The sequence below is a fragment of the Microcaecilia unicolor genome, chromosome 2 (assembly GCF_901765095.1).
Source record: "Microcaecilia unicolor chromosome 2, aMicUni1.1, whole genome shotgun sequence".
Taxonomy (NCBI): Eukaryota; Metazoa; Chordata; class Amphibia; order Gymnophiona; family Siphonopidae; genus Microcaecilia; species Microcaecilia unicolor.
Window position 1 is genome coordinate 69,708,040 of NC_044032.1, and position 26,582 is coordinate 69,734,621.

A 26,582-nucleotide genomic window follows, 5' to 3' on the forward strand; every position below is an offset into this window, starting at 1 on the left:
TTACTTTTTTTGCACAATTTATATCTGCTAATGGATTTCAAAGTCTATTTGTCAGATTGTGGCTGGCAGGGCTTTTCAGTGAATCACAGAGGCTCAGGCCAATGCAAATTAGGAAAGAACTCATAATTAAAAACAAAACAAAAAAGCAAGGGATGCATATTTTTAATTGTAGAAAAAAACCCAGTAGCTAAATTAATTTTGAGTTCAGTTAAATAAATAAATAAACAAACATTTTTTTCCCCAAACAGAGACCTCTTTTTTTGTTTGAGGCCCAGACAAAATTGCCCTGCTAGTCCCCCATCGGATAGGCCCTGGTGGCTGGAGGGGCTATGGTAATAGGCATTTAAAAAATGATTTTGAGGTTCCCAGTGGCCTGCTATGAGTGTTTTGGAACAGATTTGGAAATAAGACTCCGTGCTCAAAAAAAAGAGATTATGACTGAACAAAGTGTGGAACAAAACTGCCAAGAAAACTAACTACCATGTTATAGATTCACCTTTCCCATCCTCTAGGTATTTATTCTTCCTGTCTCAGGTTCTCCTCTTCTAACACCTGGCATGTTAGTTGAACTACTCCAGACACCAGGAGTTGACCTGATTTTCCTCACATCACTTGATTTCTCTCTTGTCTTGTGGCCTGATATGGTAAGAGCAATGAAACAATGCCAGTTTAACTGTTGAGGAGCACACAAGAAACTGGGGCAGCAGCACTGCATATCCAGGGACAAGCACAGCAAAAGCCCTAAAGAACTACTGGACTTGCAAATCTCCTCTAAGATATTATTAAATGGCTGTGTAATAGTAGGTATGGTGAAACATGCTTCTTGCATGTAAAACTGCCAAAAGTTTTATTTTTTCTTGTGAAAGCCTTTCCTATATAATAAAACTCACCCTCAACGTTCTGAGGACACTGACGTCACTTCCTTCATGAAGGGTTCGTGGTGGTGAAGCCACCGAAAGCACCAAGTCTCTGGGCCCCGCCCTCGCGTCAAACGTGATGACGTCGAGGGCGGAGCAATGGTGTCACGCATCGAGGGCGGAGCAATGGCGTCAGTGGCTTCAGAACGACGAACGGGTGGGTAGGGAGGGAGGGACGGAGGAAGGGGGGGTGTTGAGGAGGAAAACCTTGCTAGCGCCCGCTTCATTTGCTCCAGAAACGGGCCTTTTACTAGTTTTCTAATAAGCACTACACTAGCCAGCAGGTATCAGCATAAGAGTGCTTTCTTTAGCAGTTTCTAGATATAGGAATGGAAGTTCTGAGGCAGTGATTTGTCTCAGATGAAACAACTGGGAAGTGGCTGAGGCAGGAGCAACCATAAATTGTTTCAACCCCCCCCCCCCCCTTCCCCACTAAATTCCCATGCAGCAGGCTGCCACAATGCTTTGCCAATGCAGTTGCAGACAGAACATTCTGACCCCTACTTCAAAAAACAGGTGCCAATCACAGTAAAACAGTAGGAGGTACAGTCAGAGATTTGGATCCAATAGTATTAGACTATCAGGGCCGCCAAGAGGGGGACAAGATTCCTCCAGGCCCAGGCCCAGCCTCCAAGCAGGACCTGCATCAGCAATAGAAAAGCAACTTTCTTCAGGCTTCCAGTGGCAGGCACAGAAGGCTGGATTGGACTCCTGCTCCTGTTGTTGCGTTATTGCATTAACTCTGCTTTGCTGGCTACGATCCGCCTCCTATGTGAAGCACTTCCTATTTCCCAGCACACAAGGGCAGGAGCAGTGGCGTAGCTACGTGGGGCCATGGGGGCCTGGGCCCCCCCTTCAAATTTCATCCAGGCCCCTGATTTTGCTGGTGGGAGTCCCCAACCCCCGCCAGCTGAAGCCTTGTTCAGCGCCGGTCTCCGGCATCGCTACGTTGCCTGCCCTACTCTCTTCTCCTCCTCATGTCCTGCATGCTTCTTTAAGTGAAACAGAGCATGCAAGATGTGAGGAGGAAGAGAGAGCAGAGTAGGGAATGCGACGGCGCCAGAACCCAGCTCTAGAGAAGGCTTCTGCTGGCGGGGGTTGGGGACCCCCGCCAGCAAAGGTATTTGCTGCTGTGGGATGCGGCAGGGCAGCGTGGGGAGCAGCAAGGTGATGGGGCGGTGGCAAGGCAGCAGACTAGAATGTGCCCCCCCATCTCGGGCTCTGGCCCCCTCCCACCACAAGGTCTGGCTATGCCCCTGCAGGAGACAGACTAAGTGAGCAATAAGCTACTGCTAGGTGGGGGGCCGGGGAGGGGAGACCCTCAAGATTGTTTGTCCCAGGCCTGGCTTGGTCTCTTGGCAGCCCTGTAGACTATGAACATTTGGAGGGAAATACAAGTTCTAAGAACAAGGAAGGAGCCTTATCTTTCCTTTCCTAGGGGAAGACCAGCTAAGAAGGATGTAGAGGAGAGTACAAATGAGGAACACCATCCAGAGGCCCATCAGAGCCTGAGCTAAAGGGGAAGGAAAGAGGAGTAATAAAACAGGGGCAGGTCCTGCTTCTGTCCGTGAAGGCCTAGTAGCCCCAAGCCTCCTATACTGGGTGCCTATGGTACAGCTGAAAATTCTGACAGCATGTCCTGGCACTATTTGGATATTGTGAAAGAGTTGGAAGGAAAAAAGATTTGCCTTTTTGTGGATAACACAAAAATCTCTAAAAGACTGGGGCACTCCTTAGGGAGTAGACAAAATGAGAAGTGATCTATAGTAACTAGAAGACTAGTCATATGCTTGGCAGTTTATTTGTAACATAAAGAAGCACAGAACGATGAATTTGGAGTGCAGATTCCAAATGAACTGTATGCTTTGCATGGACCAGGAGACAGACCTCATTCTGAAGATCTCAAGATTGCAAAACAATGTTGCAAGGTGGTGCCTAAAGCCAAAAGGATGATAGGCTGCATAGAAAGGGCCATAACCAGCAGAAGGAGGAGTAACCTAGTGGTTAGAGCACCAGTCTTGACATCCAGAGGTGGCTGGTTCCAGTCCCACTGCTACTCCTTGTGATCTTGGGCAAGTCACTTAACCCTCAATTGCCTCAGGTACAAAATCAGATGTTGAGCCCTCCAGGGGCAGAGAAATACCCAGTATACCTGAATGTAAGTCACCTTGAGGTACTACTGAAAAAGGTGTGAGCAAAATATAAATAAAAGAAGGGAAGAGAGGCAAAAGGCTTTATCACATAAAGCTCCTGTATTGGTAGGTCATTAGTGAGGCCTCACCTGGAATGTTGTGTCAGTGTTTGGAGGCCCTAACTTAGTAAGGATATAAACAGGATAGAGGAAAGTAACCAAAATAGTACAAGATCTTTATCAGAAGAGACGTCAGGATCTAAATATGTATACCTTACAGCAGGGGTTCTCAACCCAGGACACACCTAGCCAGTCAGGTTTTCAGGATATCTCCAATGAATATGCATCTCTTTTTATAAAGTCACTACAAGATATAAATATTAATTCTTTTATTAGTAGCAAAAAAATGTATTTTTAAACATTAAAGTTTTTTTTCACAGTAATGCTACAATGCATTTTACCCGGTTCTCCTACTTTCCCTACCCTTCATATCCACAATTCTAACATACCTTCTTACATACTCCTCCCCATTCATACTATTCACCTTAACTCACACAAACTACTTGAAGAAATACAGAAATATCCCCTACACATAATACTGTTTGTTATATCACAACAAAGTTCTTAAATAAATTCGTTTTTTGCTATTTTTCCTCTGTGGCTGCTTGCTGTTGTTCAAGAAAAGTCTTCAAATGTTTTTTTATTGAAATAACCATATGCTTGAGCATAAAGTTTCTCTTGTTGAAATGCCAATATACTTGCTCCAGTAAGCTAAATGCTGATCTTAAAGCCACTTTTCTTTTCACATCATTGTGGTATAGAAATTATAATTTTCCACTGCTTATCACTTTTTCATTCGACCTCCTCTGTACTCTTCAATAGTATTTTATGAGTAATTGATTCCTCGTTCAAACCTGTGATTATTTTCTTTCTGTTTTGCTCCCATGATATGAACGAGTCAAACCCATTTATATCATGGGAGCAAAACAGAATGTTCACAAGCAGTGGAGAGAAAGAAAATAATCACAGGTTTGAACGAGGAATCAATTACTCATAAAATACTATTGAAGAGTACAGAGGAGGTCGAATGAAAAAGTGATAAGCAGTGGAAAATTATAATTTCTATACCACAATGATGTGAAAAGAAAAGTGGCTTTAAGATCAGCATTTAGCTTACTGGAGCAAGTATATTGGCATTTCAACAAGAGAAACTTTATGCTCAAGCATATGGTTATTTCAATAAAAAACATTTTAACCTGAAGACTGTTCTTTAATAACAGCAAGCAGCCACAGAGGAAAAATAGCAAAAAAACAAATGTATTTAAGAACTTTGTTGTGATATAACAAACAGTATTATGTGTAGGGGATGTTTCTGTATTTCTTCAAGTAGTTTGTGTGAGTTAAGGTGAATAGTAAGAATGGGGAGGAGTTTGTAAGAAGGTATGTTAGAATTGTGGATATGAAGGCTAGGGAAAGTAGGAGAACCGGGTAAAATGCATTGTAGCATTACTGTGAAAAAAAACTTTAATGTTTTAAAAAACTTTTTGATACTAATAAAAGAATTAATATTTATATCTTGTAGATACTTTATAAGAAGAGATATTAAATTGTAGTAACTAGAGTGAAAATTTAGGAATCTCATTGGAGTAGGTTGGTTCAATGAATATGCGTAAGATAGATTTGCATAAAATGGAGGCAGTGAATGCAATTTATCTCATTAATACTCATTGTGGGTAACCTGAAAACCTTACTGGTGAGTGTGTCTCGAGGACTAGGAACTCCTGCCTTAGAAGAAAGCAAGAACAGGAGAGATATGGCACTTAAAAGGCATTGATGAACAAATGAACCTTTTGCAAAGGAGGAGAAGCTGTAGAAATAGAGGACATGATACAAAACTGCATGGAAGCAGACTCCAAAGCAATATCATGATATACATTTTTAAAGATGGACGCCTGGAATGTCCTCCTGGAGGAGGTGGCAGATACAAAAATGATGATGGCCTTCAAAAAAAGGAGTGGGATAAATATAAAGGATTCCTAAACGGCAAAAGGAAAGAAATCAAGCATTAGTTTAAACAGGCATAGTGGTGTCACCTGCATGACGTGCCTCTTACAACCTTAATTACCTTTTGGGCAGACTGGAGGGGCTATGTTGGCCTTTATCTGGAGTCATTTACTATGTGACTATGAGCATAGCCCCTTCTGTGATTTCAAGCATAGTAGTACATTTCTTTTGTCTGACATTTAATCAGAACCAGTTTGCTTTAAAAGTATTAGGTCCTATAAACATCTCTGTTAGCACAGAGTTAGATGGCCAAACCCTACAATGAGCATTACGGAGTGAGCTGGAGTTGGAGGAATAGCCTAGTGGTTAGTGCAGCAGATTTTGATCCTGGGGAACTGGGTTCAATTCCCACTGCAGCTCCTTGTGACTCTGGCCAAGTCACTTAACCTTCCATTGTCCCAGGTACAAATAAGTACCTGTATATAATATGTAAACCACCTTGAATGTAGTTGGAAAAACCACAGAAAGGCAGTATATTAAGTCCCATCCCCTTTCCCTATATATGCAAATACATCTCATCCCTATTCATTGGGGATATCTTGAAATCTTGACTGGCTTTGGGGTGTCCAGGAAAGGTCTGACAACTTCTGATTTACTATCCTGTTAGTAGCTGTCCTGCTGTCTTTCTGGGGCCTGAGCTAGTAATGTACCCAGAACGGGGTTCTTAATATTCTTTGGGGAATTGGAATGTAACATTTTCAGTGACAGTTTCTTCAGCTTGCCATATCAGGCATGCTTCATGGCATCCTGCTCAGGCACCTGGAACTGAACCTTTTATCACTTAACAAACCTGGAGAACAGCAGCATTTCCGAGTAGTTTGCACAGGAGAATCTCGACAGTGACTTCCTCCCCATATTCCACGGTATACATCCGGACATATTGTCTGTAAATCATAACATCTTAAGTGCAATGGGTAAAATACAGGCTGTCAAAGAAGTGCTTATTTGATTGCAGCAGCAGCAACAACTGCACCAGTGACTTTTTTTGTAAAACTCCAGTACACACAACACAACAGCTAACAATTAAACACCCATATATATTACTTGGCAGAGTGGAGGAGTGGCCTAATTGTTAGAAAAGCTGGCTGGAAACCACGAGGCCAAGGTTCAAGTCCCATCACAGCTCCTTGTGTCCTTGAGCAAGTCACTTAACCCTACATGTCTCATGACATGTAAGCCAAGAAAACCATGAAGAAAAGAGGGGCAGTTAGGGGTCCTTTTACAAAGGTGTGTTGAAAAATGGGCTGCGATAGTGTAGGCACGTGTTGTAGTTGCGCACATATCCATTTTCAGCGCATCTGTAAAAAAAAAAGCCTTTTAAAAAATTTTGCCGAAAATGGACGTGCGGCAAAATAAAAATTGGTGTGCGGTGTCCATTTAGGGTCTGGGACCTTAACGTTAGCCATTGATTTAGCGGCAAGGTCTCTCGCATTAACCATGTGGTAATCACCTATGCGCGTCAAGATGGAGTTACTGCCTGATTTTTGCTGCGCGCCAGAAAATAAAATGCATTTTCTGGCTCGCGTAGCGGATGCGCGTCAAAAATGAAATTACCATATGGTCCACGTGGTAGCTGGATGGTAACTCCAAACTGACACGCGTTGGGCACTCATAGGCGCCTACACTGCTGGACCCCTTACTGTGCGGTCACCAGAAGTCAGCTTGACTTGAGAACACATCTGAATTAGGACATTACTTGGCATACATAACACTAAATCACAGACAGCACAGAAACAGCAACACAAGCCCCAAGACATAAGAAACATACAAAAATTGTATTTACTTTGTTAAACAGGTCTATATAGCCCTGCTTGATTGCCATCAATTTTCTTATATGATAAGCTGCCCCGATCGCCCCCAAAACGTTTATGACCCTCCCATTTCCACACCCCTTTTTTTGGGCAGAGCTTAAGTTTTAGGTGCAGATCCTGTGCCTAAACTTACGTATGTAATCCCCAATTAAATCTAATTAGTGCCAATAATTGCTTGTTAAAAAGTCAATTATTGGCACTTATTGGCTTGTTATTCTATTAAACTGCAAGTGTAAATCGGGACCGCGCCTAAATTTGCACGCACAATGTTTTCCAACCTTTATAGAATCAAGGGGATGGCCTTTACCTGCTGTCATGTTTCTATGTGAATGCCCCCTTGCATTTACATGCTATGCCTCTTAAACTCACAATCCTTACGGAATAGTGCTTAGTTGTCACTTAGGTGCCTCAGTGTACACTTACCTTCAAAAGTGCAGGCATTCTGTATGTTTGCATACATAAGTGGCATGTAAATACAAGTGCCCAGTTACAGAACTGCCCTTGGATTTAGATTTATTATTTATAACACCCTTATCCAGGGCGAGGTACAATATACACTCATAAAAATACATAAAACATACCACACAAAAAATTTAACAAACATCAAAATCCAAAAACAGAAAAGCAAAAAGTTCAAAACATCAGCCATATATTTAAGCAACATAAGCAGAAAAAGCCAGACACATCAAATGTCTCTTCACACATCTTTATAAAATAGCCCCAAAATAGGTGCCTACTTGACTTCCAACTTAAGCAACCTGCTAACAAATGAGCCTCTAAAAGCAGAGAATGCTGTAGCTCAGCAGAACAGTGGAAATAGATTTCTGAATTAGAAGATGCTTTCCTTAAGGGTACTGGGCAGCAGATTGCTGACCCAAAAGCAGAGAATGCTGTTCTCAAAGCGGAAGGTGAAGAATCGGACTAGTGATAAGTTAAAATTGTTCCTTCCTTGCTGATGGTGCACTGCAGCTGCCAGAGCTAAGAAAGGAAAAATAGATTTTGGTACATGATTTAAAATTAGCAAGACTAGTTTCATTTATTCGATATTTGCTAAACCACCTTTTATTTAAAAAAAAGAAAACCAATAAAAACAATAGTTTATGAATAGACAACAGATAGGTACTGAAGACAGTCACTAGGATAGATGGGTGGAAATGGATTTAGGCTGTACAAATAGGAGGACCCTAACTAGGTCACTATATATAGACTCATAGAGGTGGATGGCAGCTCTGGATACAGATGATTTGGAATATATAAAGAAAGACAGCCAGATTAAAAGACCAATAAAGTCTCACAAGGCAAGAGCTGTTGAAAGGCATCAATACTAAATACAAACCTGCCTGAACTGATGGGATATAAGTGATCATGCAATAAAAATAAACAAACTTTTAAAGGTCCAAATAAACAGTGAGAGCTTATGAGTTACTAAAACAATAATGTGCTTGGCGCTGATAATACTCAAATAAGTAGAGCGGTAATAGAATCACTAACTAATTGATCAAACCTCAGTAGTGACTCATTTCACACGAACACCACAGACTCGTGATTCACTTAAATAGTCATCTGTTTGGCAATCATTAAAGTCCACTGTTTAATTCACTCAAAATACATATGCACTATTTAAATTATGCCACTTTTTTTATTGATTTTTTTTTCTTTTATATCAACCAAAAACTTAAAAACTACTGTAAGTACACTTATCTTAGCCCAGTAGCATCATGGCTGTATAGTCCTCTGCATACTTATCAACTACTGAGCTAAGATAAGTATACTTAACAGTAGTTTTTAAGTTTTTGATTGATATATAAGAAAAAAAATCAATAAAAAAAAAGTGACATAATTTAAATAGTGAATAGCTTTTTTGAGTAAATTAAACAGTGGACTTTAATGACTGCCAAACCGATGACGTTTTAGGTGAATCATGAGCCTGTGGTGTTCATGTGAAACGAGTTATCACTGAGGTTTGGATCATTTAGGGGTCCTTTTACTAAGCCGCAGTAAAAAGTGGCCTGTGCTAGTTCTGGCGCATGAAATTGGCGTGTGCTGGGCCATTTTTTACCGTGGCGAGAAAAAGGCCTTTTTTAAAATGGGGCAGTAAATAGCCATGCACTAATATTAAAATTAGCGCGCACGACTATTTACTGTCTGAGCCCTTACTGCCACCTAGTTAGAAAGCGGTAAGGGCTCACACGCTACTCATGCGGCAATCAGGCAGTGCACGGCAATGTGGACGTGCTGCCAATTACCGCCAGGAACGCCCTCCATGGTAGAAAATAGAAAATTAATTTCTGCTGTGGGAAACTGCGTGTACCAACTTCAGAACTATTGCTGGGCGCCCATGCTATCCCAGCGGTAGGGTCAGTTTGGCGCATGCTACCCGCTCGGTAGCACTACCACAGCTTAGTAAAAGGGCCCCTTAGTTGGTGATTCTATTACCGCTCTAATTATGTGAGTATTATCAGCGCCAAGCACATTATTGTTTTAATAAAAATAAACAAACAAACAAACAAACACATAAATACATAAATGGAGGGATTATTCAGAACAACAGCATGGCTGCTTTGATTCCACTGCTTCCTCTTTTGACATTATTTCTCATTACCTTTTTTATGTCACAAAATAGTTTGTATATTTTTGTAGTTTTTGTTATAAAAGTTTGTGCCTTTGAGTATGGTAATATCTGTGTATACACAATCCCCCTTCTTGAGTCTGCACAGCAGCTGTCCGTGATGTAGTCATGTTATGCGCTTCCTGATAATGTCCCCTCACACACTGAGAGAAGAGATAACATCTGCATGGGACATGGAGAAGAACTGGCAATATGACAGAAAGAGTGCTAGAACATTTTCAAACATTCAAGCAATAATATCTGTCCAGTCATTAAACAAAACTAGAATGAATAATGCTAATCCTAATAATATGATGGGTTTTACTGAAACCTGAATCACCTTGGAATATGTAGAATATAACTCAAATCAATATAGCAACTTTCTACAGTTATTAGAGTGTTGAAAGGTATTCTAGGACCCGCTTATATGAAAAAAGATGTGGAAAAAAAAAGACCTCAGTAAGACCGGCCACACCTCCCTTCGGCCACACCTCCCGGCCAGTCTTACTGAGGTCTTATTTTCTCCACATCTTTTTTCATATGTGGATTCTAGAATACCTTTCAACACTCTAATAACTGTAGAAAGTTGCTATATTGATTTTACTGAAACCTCCCAGTTTATCAAATTCCCGTCTTTGTGTAGAAATGGAAAAAAAAATTCTTACTGCGTGACAGCCAAAGCTGTTGGCAATGGCATACTTGTAAAGTCCCACGGCAGTCAGACCCAGAGTGTAAGGACTGGATCCATGATAGCCTCCTCTGTGTAAAAAGACAGAGTAGAACATTCAGCGTGGTCTTATTTATTTATCTTTATCTTTAATAAAAACCTATATACCACTTACAAACCCCCAAATATTCGTGCAATGTGGTTTACATAACAAACGTACCCCACTCAAGCACTGTTTCCTCTAAGCTGAGTGGGGGTCCTTCATCTATAGTCCTGACAGTGGGGGAGGGGGGTGCTGTTTCACTATTGCATTTTCAATAGTGAAGGACAGGCAAGTTCTGCAGGACTCCAGGGAACCTGCCTGTCCTTAAAGACTGAAAACACAATATTGAAGCCCCCCCCCCCCCCCCTACTGGTAGCAATGCATTTGGAGGACACTCGCTCAGCTTAAAGGGAACAGTGCACACAAGATGGAAGAAGAGCTCAACAAAATATTTAACAAAACAATCTCACGTGAGATCACAATATTAAATATAGTATACAATCTTCTAACAAACTGGTATGTTTACTAAGGTGCGTTGGTGTTTCTAACGCACCCTTAAATTTAAGGCGCATTAAACGCTAACACACCTATACATTTCTATGGGCACGTTAGCATTTAACGTGCGTAAACTATTTACACGCATTAAAAATGCTAATGCGCCCATAGCGCACCTTAGTAAACATAGGCGTTGGTAGGAGAAAGACCTCAGTGGTAGTTCAGTTTCTCAAAACTGAGATAGATTTTACCTCACATAGTCCAATCATCAGTCAGAAAATGATGGGAAGTAAATTTGTCTTTGATAAGGCATAATTAATGTTTGCTGCACCAAATAAATCGAGCATGTTGGGGCTTACTCCTGAAGAAGCTTATTAAGCAAAACAGGCAGCTCCGTTGAGCCTGTAGCAAGATAAGTTCCCTGTTTGAATATGTCTGATGATTCTAACAAAAGCTCTGTATGAGTATAGTCATCAAAGTGTACTGTTAAAACTTATAGCTAGAATGTGCATTTTGAAGATTTGTATAGAGGTTTTTTGACTGATGATTGGACTATATTAGTTAGATTTTATCTAGTTATGATAAACTGAACTACCACTGAGGTCTTTTTCCTCCAAGTTTGTTAGAAGATTGTATACTATCGGGCTTATTTTCAAAAGAGAAGGGCGCCTATCTTTCGACACAAATTGGAAGACGGATGTCCTTCTCACAGAAACATCCAAATCGGTATAACTGAAAGCCGATTTTGGACGTCCCCAACTGCACTTCGTCGCAGGGACGGCCAAAGTTCAAGGGGGCATATTGGAGGCATAGCGAGGGCAGGACTTGGGCATGCCTAACACTTGGACGTCCTCGACCCATAATTGAAAGAAACAAGGACGTCCCTGACGAGCACTTGGATGTTTTTCTTACGACTAAGGCACAAAAAGGTGCCCAAAATGACCAGATGACCACTGGAGAGAATCAGGGATGACCTCCCGTTACTCCCCCAGTGGTCACTAACCACCTGCCACCCTCAAAAAACATCATTAAAAATATTTTGTGCCAGCCTCTATGCCAGCCTGAGATGTCATACTCAGGTCCGTGACAGCCTTATGCTGGTCCCTGGAGCAGTTTTACTGGGTGCAGTGCACTTCAAACAGGCGGACCCAGCCCCATCTCCCCCCTACCTGTTACATTTGTAGAGGAAACAGCGAGCCCTCCAAAACCCACCAGAAACCCACTGTACCCACATCTAGGTGCCCCCCTTCACCCGTAAGGGCTATAGTAGTGGTGTACAGTTGTGGGTAGTGGGTTTTGGGAGGCTCAGCACACAAGGTAAGGGAGCTATGTACCAGGGAGCAATTTAGGAAGTCCACTGCAGTGCCCCCTAGGGTGCCCGGTTGTTGTCCTGGCATGTCAGGGGGACCAGTGCGCTACAAATGCTGGCTCATCCCATGACCAAATGGCTTGCATTTTGTCATTTATGAGATGGACGTCCTTGGTTTCGATTATCGCCGAAAATCAGAAACGTCCATGTCTACGGACGACCAAATCTAGGGACGACCAAATTTAAGGATTTGGACGTCCCTGATGGTATTTTCGAAACGAAAGATGGACGTCCATCTTGTTTCGAAAATACGGGTTTCCCGCCCCTGGATCGGGACGTTTTGCGAGGACGTCCAAATCAAAACTTGGACGTCCCTTTCGAAAATGCCGTTCCATGAGGACCTTTCACTAAGTCATGCTAAAAAGTGGCCTACTCTGGTTTTACTGCGTGGGCTTCCCTTGCGCTGACGCCACTTTTAATGTGGATGTAAAATGACTACAATTTCTTTTTTCCATTAATGGCCACAAGCTAATTTTCCAATTAGCGTGTGGCCATTAGTACTAGAGTCCTTACCGACACCTATTTTGTAGGCGGTAGGGGCTCCCGCGCTAATCCCGCATTAATCAGACAACGCACAGCAATTTATCTGCAATGTAATAAATAAATAAATTACTTGATTAGCACAGGGCATGCCTACTCTCCGTGTCCAAACACTCCCCCTGCATTAAAAAAATATTTTATATTTTTTAGTGTGGGATTGGTATGTGCCAATCCCAGAACTACCACAGTATGCCTCAGCCTGTCCCGTGGTAGTGCCTTTTTAGCAAGCAGTAAGCATCTGTTAGTGCTTATAGAATATTGTGAGCTCATGTGGGATAGGTTTACATAAAAAACAACCTAAAAAACAAACAAAACAACAACTTATTCAAAGCAGTTTACATAAAAATATTCAACCAAGCTAGTTTACATAAAAGCATACATAACATTATTCATAAACAAGCACCGGATTAGTCATGGTAGCCATCTTTTAATCCAAGAAGAGCCATGTTTTCAATTTCTTTTTAAACAGTTTCTCATTATTTTCTTGCCTAAGTTCTTCTGGCAAGGAATTCCACCAGGTAGGGGCCATAACAGAAAACATCCTAGATCTAATCCTTGCCCCCTTTGGGGTCCTTTTACAAAGCTGCTGAAACAAAATTACTGTGTGAGCACTTATTCTGTGTTATCTGTGCGCTAGGGAAGGGGCATAGGTCACCCAAACGGATAGGACTCCAGAGGTGGATCAATATCAAATCTTTACTGTCAAAATATGTATATACTGGACTCTGTCAAAATATGGATACACTGGACTTGACACAGTCCTGTGTTTCGGCAACAATGTGCTTTCTTCAGGATTAATGGTATCTGTTTGGCTTCCAACATAAGAACATAAGAGTAGCCATACTGGGTCAGACCAATGGTCTATCTAGCCCAGTATCCTGTTTTCCAAACAGTGGCCAAGCCAGGTCACAAGTACCTGGCAGAAACCCAAATCGTGGCAACACTCCATACTACAAATCCCAGGGCAAGCAGTTGCTTCCTATGTCTGCCTCAATAGCAGACTACGGACTTTTTCTTCAGGAATTTGTCCAAACCTTTTTTAAACCCAGATATGCTAACCGCTGTTACCACATCTCCGGCAAAGAGTTCCACAGCTTAACTATTCATTGAGTGAAAAAAATATTTCCTCCTATTTGTTTTTAAAGTATTTCCATGTAACTTCCTTGAGTGTCCCCTAGTCTTTCTACTTTTGGAATGAGTAAAAAATTGATTTGTACTCGTTCTACATTACTCAGGATTTTGTAGACCTCAATCATATCTCCCCCTCATCCTTCTCTTTTCCAAGCTGAAGAGCCCTAACCTCTTTAGCCTTTCCTCATACGAAAGGAGTTCCACCCCCTTTATCATTTTGGTTGCTCTATTTGAACCTTTTCTAATTCTGCTATATCTTTTCTGAGATATGGCGACCAGAACTGAACACAATACTCAAGGTGCAGATGCACCATGGAGTGATCCAAAGGCATTATAGTGTTTTTCAGTCTTATTCACCATCCCTTTCCTAATAATTCCTAGCATCCTATTTGCTTTTTTTTTTGCCACCGCCGCACACTGAGCAGAAGATTCAGCGTATTATCTACAACAACACCCAGATCTTTTTCTTGATCGCTGACCCCCAAGGTGGACCCTAGCATCAGGTAACTATGATTCGGATATTCTTTTCAATTTGCATCACCATGTATTTATCCACATTAACCATTTGGATGCTCAGTCTTCCAATTTCCTAAGGTCTTCCTGCAATATTTTACAGTACGCACGTGTTCTAACAACCTTGAATCGTTTTCTATCATCTGCAAATTTGATGACCTCACTGGTCATTCCGATTTCCATATCATTTATATATATGTTAAATAGTACCCGTCCCAGTAGATCCCAGCAGCACTCCACTGTTCACCCTCCTCCATTTGAGAGAAACGACCATTTAACCCTACCCTCTGTATTCTGCCAATAACCAATTCCTAATCCACACCAGAACCTTGCCTCCTATCCCATGACTCTTTAATTTTCTCAGGAAATCTCTCATGAGGAACTTTATCAAAAGCTTTCTGTACAAAGCTACAATGCATGTGTGGGTTTGGAACATCAAAGTGACGCTGCAAATGTGCTGTTCATGGTTCTGCTGTCTAGTTGACCTACGTCCCTTCCTTACTTCATTGGATGGATTTACTCTGTAGGGTAACCTTCCTTGATCTTCAAGTGTTGTTATCTGTGCACTAGCCACTTAGCGCACAGTAGTGTAGATGAACTAACTGGTTAGTGCAGGATTGCCTATTCTCCACCCCTGGCACGCCCCTCCCAAAAAATTAGCACATGCACATCCTTAATCTAACACGGAACGTATTAACGTGTCCCACGTTAGGCTTTTTTTTTTTTTTTGCTGCGTTAGGGGCAGGTTAGTGCCTAACGTAGCTTAGTCGAAGGGACCCCTTTATCTCCTTGAAAATGGATACCTTCAAGGTACTTTCCATGTATTATAAATAAAAGAAAGGACTTTAAATGCCAACCCTCATTTGCAGAGCATTGCCTGTATCAGTCTATACAGGGGAACCAACAAATATCAATACAAATAATAAAAAAACCCAAAAATATTACACTAGCTTGTATTGGGCAGCTCCATGCGTGACTCTGGGCAAGTCACTTAACCCTCCATTGCCCCAGGTACAAATAAGTATAAGAGAACAAGATAGTGAGAGAGCAAGAATATGTGCATGGAGCAGAGAGAGGAGACAGAAAGTGTGCATGTGAAGGTAGGGGCTGAGAAAAGAGAGAAATGACAGAAAGAGTAAGGGTTGGAATGGATAATAAAGAGGGTAATGGTGTGCTTGTGTATGTGTGAAGGGAGAAACCCTAGTGAAAAGGTAAAGTGTGTGGCATAGAAGCAAAGAGAATAGCACATAAAGGTTATGGGGGAGAGAAGAGAGCAAGAGAACGTATGTATGTGAGAGGGAAACCTGAACTGGGGAACAAGACCAGGGCTGCCAGTTGAAAAAATTTTCCCCACACAAACGAGCCCAAAACCCACATAAAGTTAAACCCTGCCCCGACATCATCACCCCTGCCCCCGACGTACCCCCGATGTCATCAACCCCGCCCCCGACGTGGCGCCGACGTCACTAACGCTGCCCCCGACGTCACTAACCCCGCCCCTGACGTAGCCGCCGATGTCACTAACCCCGCCCTCGACTTCACTAACCCCGCCACTGACAACGTTAACCCAGCCTCTGCGGGGCTTCTATTGGACCAAATTGGACCAATAGAAGCCCCAGAAAACCGCCCAATCACCGCAATGCAGTTTTTTAAAAGCCAATTTCCCACAGCCGGCAAAATTGCCCACAACGAGCCGCGGAAAGGCGCCCAATTGGGCGGGAAAAACTGCAGACCTGGCAACCTTGAACAAGACTGTGAGCATGTGGTAAGCAAAGGAGAAGGTGGGGGGTGGGGGGCAATGAGAATAGAGAAAGAGAAAACTGTGAGAAAACAAAAATGATGTGTACACGTAGTTTGCAGATCCTGGCTTCCAGATAGCCCAAGTTTCTGGACCTCCACTCAAAATATTTAAGTAGCCCTGCTGTAAGGTGTAGTTCTTGTCCCAAAATGGTGCTTCTGCAGTAGCAGCTAATTCTCTTCCCCAGCCCCCACATAAACTCACTCTATGGTCAAATCCAACTGGGGGATTTCAGGCAGGCCAGGGACAGAGGAAAAACTTACATGTATAGCAGCAGTATTCAGAGAATTGCTTATCTATATAAAGTTATGCAACTCTTTTGTTTCAGAAAAGGTTAATAAAAGCACTTGATTATAATTACCTGAGATTAATGATATCAAAGCTTTGGGTATAACCATCTTGCCATTAAACTCGCTAAATCATTAGCCTCTGAACCGCTGTTTGTCAGGTAGAGTACCTAGAAAATGAAAGTCAAGAAATAAAATTGTAATCAACCTTGTCTTCTTATATATTACACTATATCCTTTATAATCATAAACCAATGATCATTTTTGAGCTTTCTAACACCAAGTCATCATTCTACCTCAGTGAGCTTGGGCTGTGGTTCCAGGAGATCTCAGCAGCTCAGCTGGACCAAAAATTATACATGCTTGGAGAAAAGACTGACAAAATAATTGAGTACTGCTAAGTAGTTCTTCTCTTTGAGATGGAACTGAATAAATCAGTGGCAGCGGAATGCCTTTTTGTTTGGAGGGGGCAAGCTCCACCCCCAACTCCACCCATGCTCTGCCCTCAGTTCCAGCATCTCACCTTACCTACTATCTCATAGTCACCCCCTCCCACGGCATCCAGCATTCTTCCCTATCTTTAGTAAGGAGTGTGGTAGCCGTGTTAGTCCACTCTTAAGGTTATCAATAGAAATCAAACAAATAAACATGGAAAAGAAAATAAGATGATACCTTTTTATTGGACATAACTTAATACATTTCTTGATTAGCTTCGAAGGTTGCCCTTCTTCCTCAGATCGGAAATAGCAAATGTGCTAGCTGACAGTGTATATAAGTGAAAACATTCAAGCATTACTATGACAGTCTGACAGGGTGGGAGGAGGGGGGTGGGTAGGAAGTATGTATGGGACATCAAAGCATATCATTGATATTCTAACAGGATGGGTGTGGATAGGTGAGGGGAGGGTGATCAACAGAGACATACAGCTTTATGGTTTATAATGGACTAGGAACCCCAGATCCTTGTTAAGTCCTTTCTGTTGGGTGTTAAAATATTCAATCATTCTGACTTCAAAGGTCTACGTTCTTGTATGGTTTTAAAGTTGCCTTCAGGATTCTCACTGTGAAGTCACTAGTACAGTGTCCTGGTCCTGTAAAATGTTGACCAACAGCGTGGGAACCCTGCTGGCACCAGTATTGTTCATATGATGTCTATGTAATTGAATCTTGTCTTAAGCATCTGGCTCCTGTTTCTCCAATATAGCATCCTTCGTTACATTTTTTACACTGAATGATATATACCACCAATGTGGTATATATCTTCAGTGTAAAAAATGTAACTGTCAGCTAGCACATTTGCTTATTTCCGATCTGAGGAAGAAGGGCAACCTTCGAAAGCTAATCAAGAAATGTATTAAGTTATGTCCAATAAAAAAGGTATCATCTTATTTTCTTTCATGTTTATTTTGTTTGATTTCTATTGATTCCCTATCTTTGAATCCCCTATTCTCCTGGTGCCCAGCATTTCTCTCCTCCCCTTCCACCCATAGTCTCCAGCACTTCTCTCCACTTCCCTGCCCCCCCCCCCCCCCCCCCCCCCCATGAAATATTTAGAGCCTTCTCCCTTCCCCGGGGCAGCGATACTCTAACCAGCACAGCACCAAAAGTATAGAGGCCAGTGGGAGCGGGTCCTTGAATACAAGAAGGTTTGATTGAAAACAGGAGACGGCATGATGTCAAAATGTTGAAGCCACGTAGGTTAGTCTAAGTTTCCCCTTCCCTGTGCAGCCATCATTCTGCGTAAACTCAAAACAAAGCAAACATATGAGCTGCTGCATCCACGTTGTTGTGCTTTATTGTTGATAGTCTTTGTCATGTTTAGTTTCAGATGGCGCCGAGACATCCAGGCAGCAATGTCAGACAGGCAGGCTGATACTTTGGCCTGGATTTCAGCTGAGATTTCTGGTGTGGAGAGGTAGATTTGGGAGTCATCAGCATAAAGATGATACAGAAAACCTTGAGATGAGATCAGAGTACCAAGGGAAAGTATAGATGGAGAAAAGAAGAGGTCCCAGGACGGATCCCTGAGGTACACCAACTGACAGTGGGATAGAAGTAGAGGAGGATCCACTAGAGTATACAATAAAGGTACGCTGGGAGAGATAAGAAGAAAACCAGAAAGAACAGAGCCCTGAAATCCAAGTGAGGACAACGTGTCAAGGAGTAGGCTGTGATCAACAGTGTCAAAAGCAGCAGATAGATAGAGAAGGATGAGGATAGAGTAGAGACCTTTGGATCTGGCCAGGAACAGATCATTGGAGACTTTAGCAAGCGCTGTTTCAGTTGAATGAAGGGGGGCGAAAGCCAGATTGACGTGGATCAAGAATAGCTTGAGATGAAAGAAAGTCAAGGCAATGGCAGTGAACAGCACGTTCAAGTATCTTGGATAGGAAAGGGAGGAGGGAGATGGGGCGATAGTTGGAAGGACAGGTAGGGTCCAATGAAGGTTTTTTAAGGAGTGGTGTGACTACGGCATGTTTGAAGGCACTAGGAACAGTCGCAGTAGACAGTGAAAGATTGAGGATATGACAGATAAAAGGGATGACAGTAGGAGAGATAGCGTTAAGTAGATGGGTGGGAATAGGATCAGAGGAACAGGTAGTTAGTTTTGAGGAGGAAAGAAGATGTGTAGTTTCCTCTTCAGTGATTTCAGAAAAGGAAGAAAAGGAGGCAGGGGTTGGAGGGTTGAGAGAATGGACTGGCCCCTCTCCATTTTCCACTCAGTGTCTGTCCTCTTTCACTCCTCCCTCCATCTAGCATCTAACCCTTCTCTCTCCTCACTTCCATCCAGAGTCTGCCCACCCCCCATTCAGCATCTGCCCTCTTTCTTTGCCCCTCCATCCAGCATCTGACCCTTCTCTTGCCCCACTTCCATCCAGCACCTGCCCCCTCTCGTTCTCCTGTTCCATCTGCTCTCTCTCTCTCTCCCCTTTGATCCCCTCCCATCCAGCATCTGACCTTTCTCTCTCCCCACTTTCATCCAGAGTCTAGTCCCTCTCTCTCCCTATTTCTATCCAGCATCTGCCTTATTTCTGTGTTTCCTTCCATCCAGCATCTGACCCCGCTCTCTCTTCCTTTCCATCCAGGGTCTGCCCCCTCTCTGTGGTTCCTTCCATCCAGCATCTGTCCCCTTCTCTCTCCCCCTTTCCATCCAGGTCTGCCTTCTTTTTCTCCCCCTTTCATCCAGTTTCTGACCCTTACCTCTCCCCACTTCCATCCAGAGTCTCTCTTCTTTTTCTCCCTCCTTCATCCAGAATCTAGCTCCTCTCTCTCCCCAGTTCCATCCAGTGCATGCCTTTTCTCTCCTTCCCATATCATCCAGCGTCTCCTCTCTCTCCTCCCTACATCCAGCATCTGCCACCTCCCTCCTCCTTTCATCCGGCATCTGTCACATTTCTCCCCCTTCCAACTGGCACCTGTCCCCCTCTCCCCCATCATCCATCTGCCCCTCTCTTCCCTACATCCAGTGTCTGCTCCCCCTCTCCCCTACATCCAGCATTTGCTCCTTTCTCCCCCCCTTCCATCTGGGATCTGGCCCCCCTCTCCCTCTCATCCAGCATCTGTCCCCTTTCTCCGCCCCCCACCACCCATTCAGTATCTAACCCCTCTCTCTTTCCTCCCAACTGATACTGCCAACACCAGTGTGCACCAGGCTCTCCCCACTCCCACCCAAGACCCCACTGCTTCAGCTGTAGTTTCAGCAGTAGCAGCAAAATCAAAGAAAGAGATTGCAGGACTGCATTATTCCTGCTCATGGCTGCTGGCTCTGTTCCGGAACAGGAAATGATGTCAGAAGGGGATGGGCCCAGCAGCTGCAAGCAGGAACAGTGCAGCCCCTCATTCTCTTTCTTTGTTTTTGCCACCACTGCTAAAACAGTAGTAGCAGCAGTTGTGGCCATAGCAGAGGGGTGTTGGGAAGAGCCTGGTGCACCTCCTGCTCCCTCCAGATTTTTGAGTGTGCCACAGCTCCCGTGGCTCTCTCCATTCTGACACCTATGGAATAAATGACACAGAAAGCAGGGTTGCGGAGTTGGTGACCCAAACCTTCAACTAAGACTCCAACTCCTACTGATATTAGGTTTACATTTTTTGTTCTGGATCTAAGGTACTGGTAAATATAACATATTTATCTGTACTTTAGATCTAGGACAACATATATATATGTATCTGTATAAATTGATAAATTTACCGTATATTATAACGTTGTAAGTTTTTTTTTGAAACTGGAGTCAGAGTCAGTACATTTTTACTGACTCCAACTTTGCTTCAGATGCCGACGCTGACTCTGACTCCACAGATCTAACAGAAAGTGCCAGGTTTTAGGTTGAACTAAGTCCCGGATATGTAAAATAGGTGGCAAAAGGGTAGAGGTGTCCATTCACCCACTGTGGACTTCAGATAATCCCATCCTATGTTAATTAGAGTGGTTCAAGAGCAGGGCCGCCGAGAGACTGGGCCGGGCCCGGGACAAGGCATCCAAATGGCAGATGAAATTTAATGTGGACAAATGCAAGGTGATGCACATTGGAAAGAATAATCTGAATCATAGTTATTTGATGCTAGGTTCCACCGTGTGGGTCAGCAACCAAGAAAAAGATCTAGGTGTCATTGTAGATAATACGCTGAAATCGTCTGCTCAATGTGTGGCAGTGGCCAAAAAAATCAGACAGGATGCTAGAAGTTATTAGGAAAGGGATGGTGAATAAGACCAAAAATACTATAATGCCTTTATATTGCTCCATGGTGCGTCCGCACTTTCCGCACCTTGAGTATTGCGTTCAGTTCTGGTCACCGTATCTCATAAAAGATATATCAGAATTAGAAAAGGTTCAAAGAAGACTAACCAAATGATAAAGTCAATGGTACTCCTCTCATATGAGAGAAGGCTAAATAGGTTAGGGCTCTTTAGCTTGGAAAAGAGATGGATGAGGGGAGATATGATTGAGGTCTACAAAAGGAAACAGGATACTGGGCTAGATGGACCATTGGTCTGACCCAGTATGACTATTCCATAGCTGCCGAGAGGGGGAGCAGGGGGGGCAAAATTGCCCAGGCCCAGGCCTCCGGGGGGGGGGGGGGGGTCTGGCACAGGGGTTTCTTCTCTCTCTCTCTCTCTCTCTCTCTCTCTCTCTCCTGCTCCTGCTCCTGCTCCTGATGGGACCCGGGTGATCACAGGAGAAGGAGAGAGAAACTCCGGTGCCAGACTGCTGGGCCCTCAGGCTGCTCATGCTCAGTTTTGAGACTGAGCATGTGCGACCTGAGGAAAGCAGCCGTAGGGGCAGGCAATGCTGGGCAGAGGAAGGAGCCATACTGCTTGCAGCTGGCGGGGCCAGCCAAGGTACTTCAGGCGGGCAGGCAGGAGGGAGGGGGCAGCGGAGGTGGTGATGATGACGATTTTGGGGTAGGGGCAGTGTCTGCAATTCTGCCCCTGGCCCGGCTCAGTCTCTCGGCGGCCCTGGACTATTCTTATGTACTTTTGGTAGCTGTTTACAGAGCTGGTGCAAAAGTATTAGCTGTGAACTTTCAATCTTGTGTCTGTTTGCTCCCCCTAATATTTTGATCATTAAACAACAACCCCCTTCAGGCTCCTAATTGTAGGCACCCAGTTACAGAAATGTCCCCTAGATGGCAATATTGTACGTTATATTACCATAATGCATGTTAATTTAAATTACTGCAGGATACACAACAATAATGAGATACATAGCATGCAAATACATGCAAATACACACAAATAACACATAAATCAAATAACACATTTTTCATTGAAAAATGCAGGCTAATAATGCCAGCTCAAAAGGTATTATTCCTGCTTGGGAGCATTGGGCTATTAACTTGCTTCCTGCTGTTCCCAGTCACCATCTTAAAGTAGCCAGCATGGTACAAAAAGAAGAACAGTGCAGTGGTCCCCCCCTCACTGTCCCCTCAGAAAAGACTCCCTCAAAGATACCCTCAAAAGATACATTTTATAGCTCCAAACCCCCCTTTAGGCCCCTCAGCCCACACTCAGATACTTCAAATAGCCTTTATTCCCTGTAAGTTCCCCTGGGCTTACATTACCCATTCCCTGGTGGTCTAGGGGTCACTGGGCTGCTTGACCCCTAGCACCATTTTAAACCCAATGCTAGCAGCTAAATGACCAAAGACAGGATAGCCTTATGTGCTGGTTGGTTCTCTATGCGGGCACTGGCACTGAATATGGCCCGTGCCCACAAAACTACTGGCTCCTCCCTGACTCTGCCCTTGGACCACCCAGCCACTTGCCAGATTCCACTTGCAGAACATAAGCTTTGTAAATTTGACAGTTTTCTTGTGAATAAAATATTTATCTGGAAATAGGGTACCTTTAGTGGTTCCGGAAACAGTGCTGTTAATTTAACGGCATATTCATGGAGTGATGGATGTAAATGGATGTTGGTTGTGTGCCAAAGGCGACCAAGCTGTTTCTGGGCAGCTACCATTACCTTCCTGCATGCAACAAGAAAGCAAACTAATTAAATCCAATGCAAATACATAATGCCTTTTCCTCGATATATTTTTATATAATTGCTTTTTACCAGCCTATGACATTATATATTTTGGGTGTGATTGTTTTCTTTTTTTATATTTTTCTGGCATTCTTTTCTTTTTCCATATGTTTTTAATTATTTTATAAATTGCTATAATTTATTTGTTAAAAAATGTGATTCATCAAGTACAAATAAAGATAAACATTTCACAGAATGACATATTTAAGAAGATGACTGTACAGAATCATAATTCGTTCGATGTACACAGTCTGCTGCCTCTATTGCAGAACAGGAAACAGATGGAAAGATGTAGGTCCCAATATTTAAAAGCATGAATATGGGTAGCAGCACCTGCCACCTGGACAGTGGCATCTCCAGACTGACATAGTTGGGGTGGGGGTGGGGGTGGGGGGAACTATATATTGGGGGGGGGGGGCGGCAATGTGACATTTCTGCACATCATACCCCCTCCTTTGTCCCTACTTTTAAATCAGCAGTATAAGATACCATGGCCTTCTATATATAAAGAAACCTCCCCCCTCCAGCCAGTTTCAGCTACCCGGTAAAATCTCCATTATAATTGATAGCATCATTCAACAAATTCTGTGTGGGAGTCTGGATTCTCTAGAGGATTGAACAGTCTCAATATAAACCCTGAAACTCCAGTTCTGTATCACAAACTCCATATTCCTCTTACAACTCAACACCCCCAAAATATTCAAATTGTGATAATCACATCAGAAACATCAAATGCTCCTTCCGCTGGCAGATTCGTTGTTTAAACCAGATGGATTTTTGCTTATGTGGTGACTCTGCATGATGGGGAGACCACTAGTCCTGATTCCTGAGCATTTTTAATTTTGGGTGATAAGGGCTGCCTTTGGTGGTCCTTGCCCCAGAGCCTGCTTTCAAATAGGGCCAGACACTATGCAAAATAACACAAGACTGCATAAAGACACTCAAAAACCTATACAGGAAACTTACCAAACCATGACAGCCCTAACCCTCCTATGAAAAGACAGTGCTATAAAGATTACACTGGGCCCTAGTCAGGGCCGGTCTTAGCAAGTGCGGGGCCCTATGCAGACCAATCTGATGGGGCCCCATCCTAGCCCCACCTCCACCCTAGCTCCAGGGCCGGCCACCCCTCCCTCTGAGCTCCAGGGCGGCCACCCCTCCCTCCGAGCTCCAGGGCCATCCCCAGGGCTCCCCAGCTCCAGGGCTGGGCTCCCCAGCTCCCTCCCAGCTCCAAGGCCCCCCTCCCTCCCAGCTCCAAGGCCGGCTGGCCGGTCTCTCTCTCTCTCCCTCCTACCCACCAGCTCCAAGGCCCCCCACCCAGCTCCCACCCAGCTCCAAGGCCCAACTCCCTCCCACCCACCAGCTCCAAGGCCCCCCACCGCTCCCACCCAGCGCCAAGGCCCCCCTCCCTCCCCATTTCAAGGCCTGTCTCTCTCTCTCTCCCTCCCTCCCCCACCAGCTTCAAGGCCCCCCACCCAACTCCCTCCTACCCACCAGATCCAAGGCCCCCCCACCCAGCTCCCTCCACCACCAGATCCAGGAAGGCTCCCCTGAAGTGCCGCCCAGCAGCTCGCACGCTTTTCACGGCTGCTGCTACCTGCCGGCTGCTCCAACGTCGACGACGAGGTAACTTAAAATTCAGAGGGCGGGGGGACTGTAGCTTGGGCGGTCGGGGCGGGGCGACTTCAGGCGCGCCGCGCAAGGCCCCCTTGAGCGCGAGGCCCTATGCGGTTGCCTCGGTCGCCTCGCCCTAAGACCGGCCCTGGCACTAGAGCACCAATATACCTACTACTAGGAAACAAGAACAGCCTGTAACGTTAAAGATTCCTAAACAGACTCTACACACCAGCAGAATCCTTCATCTAAGTCCCACAACACAGACTGACCCTCACCTGATACAGAATAGGGAACCACAAAAAACATGCAGGCAAAAACTGAAAAGGAGACCGTCTACCCCCACCCCCAAAAGCCGGACTCTATAAGCAGTGCAGTACTGATACAAGAGAAACAAATGCATTTTCTCCTGTACTGTGCTAAATACAAAAATAGAAAATATGTACATTTCCCAAAGCAGATACATTCTAATCCTGAAAAAGCATGTTAAAAATACATTTTTCCTTTTCTAACCTTTGTTGTCTAGGCACTTTTCTAAGGGGGGTTCTTTTACAAAGGCGCACTAGCATTTTTAGCACATGCTAATGATTAGCACGCACTAAACACTAGAGACACCCATCTACTTTAATAATTTGCACCTCCAACGTTCTGAAGCTGACTGCCAGGAAGTTGAAGCCCGGTTCGTAATGTCTGAAACCTTCCGGTGACGTCACCGTGTTGCCTGGGAAACTGCGACGTGACTCAAGCATGGGCACTACGAGTTCGCATCACCATCTCCATCCTCTCCCAGTTCAGCAGTCCACCCCACCCCCCCGTACGTCACCTCTCCCTCTGTCTCTGTGGTCTCCGAGTGCAAGGAGGACGTGTGCGAGTGCCCCAGCCCTTCGTACGTGGCAGCTGCTGTTTAAAAAGTTTTACCTCCTGCTCGGCCGGCAGCACTCAAGTCCACCAAGTACAGACGCCGCTTCAGACAGGCTGTGGTTCGCTGTTCCTGTGGTCCTGGGGGAGGAGGAAGGGGGAAGGGGGGGAGGAGGAGGGAGAGGAGGAAGGGGGGAGGATGAGGAGGGGGAGGAGAGGAGGAGTGGGGAGGGGCCCTGGAACCTTGCTAGCACCCGTTTCCTTTCTGTTGGAAACGGGTCTCTTTTACTAGTAAGAATATATGGATGTCTCTAGCATTTAGCGCACACTTATTTTTAGCATATGCTAAGAAAGCTAGTGCACCTTTGTAAAAGGACCCCTGGGTTACTCCCAATCTGTTCCACTTTTTATGTTGGTCTTCTCCTAAATTATAATCTATGTTGGACTTTCAATTTCTTCTCTTTCCTCCCGTACATTGATTTTTTTTTATCCCACATTCTGTCTTTCAGTCTCTAGTTCTTAGTCTCCTTCTTTCCACCTCTCATCTACCTACAAGCTTTTTCCTTTTACCTCATCCCCAGAAATCCCATTGTCTCCTCTATCTTTCTCCTTCCCCAGTCTCCTATTCCCTAGTTCCCCATTTCTCTGTACTCACTCTCTCAGCCCTCATCCCCTCACCAGCCCCAGCTCCATCCTTGACTCTCCTTCCTTCCCTTATCTCAAGGCAATGTGTCTCTTACCCTCTCTCCATCTCCTATTGTCTCTTTTTGACCATCTTTTAAAACCCATTTGTACTCTCATGCTAAGACTGGTCTGCACGAAACATGCATGTCACCCATTAACTTGCAAATTAGAAAAGTAAAAGTAGCTGAATATTTAAGCTTCAGGTGTTTTGATGCTGTTGAATTTGGAAGACAAGCTTCTGAAAAGTACTTACGGGTGGCATTGGCCAACACTAATAGTGACTATTCCGCCAAAGAGATCCAGGTAACGGCGACCTCTGAGTCAAACAGCCACTGCATGTGTCCTTGGTGTATCAGCAGCGGCTTCTTGTAATATGTTATAAGAGATGCTGAAAGATTCCTCTGGCGGATCTTCAGCACCTGCTCATAAGGATATGACTAGGACACACAAAGATAAATGTTAGTTTTTTATCTTAATACTGCAACATCCAAATTATAATAGATCCTGTAGGCACCTTAGATTGGT

At 44.0% G+C, this 26,582-nt stretch overlaps 1 protein-coding gene and 1 long non-coding RNA gene across 2 annotated transcripts in view; both read right to left on the reverse strand.

Moving 5' to 3' along the window:
• Window positions 1–26,582, reverse strand: part of AGXT2 (alanine--glyoxylate aminotransferase 2) — a 134,744-nt gene that overhangs the window by 59,894 nt on the left and 48,268 nt on the right. The window lies entirely within an intron of this gene.
• On the reverse strand, window positions 16,499–26,490 carry LOC115462931. Its single transcript, XR_003940974.1, has 3 exons — window positions 26,311–26,490; window positions 22,719–22,842; window positions 16,499–16,544 (listed from the first exon to the last, which is right to left on the reverse strand). It is a non-coding gene; the product is annotated as an uncharacterized LOC115462931 (long non-coding RNA).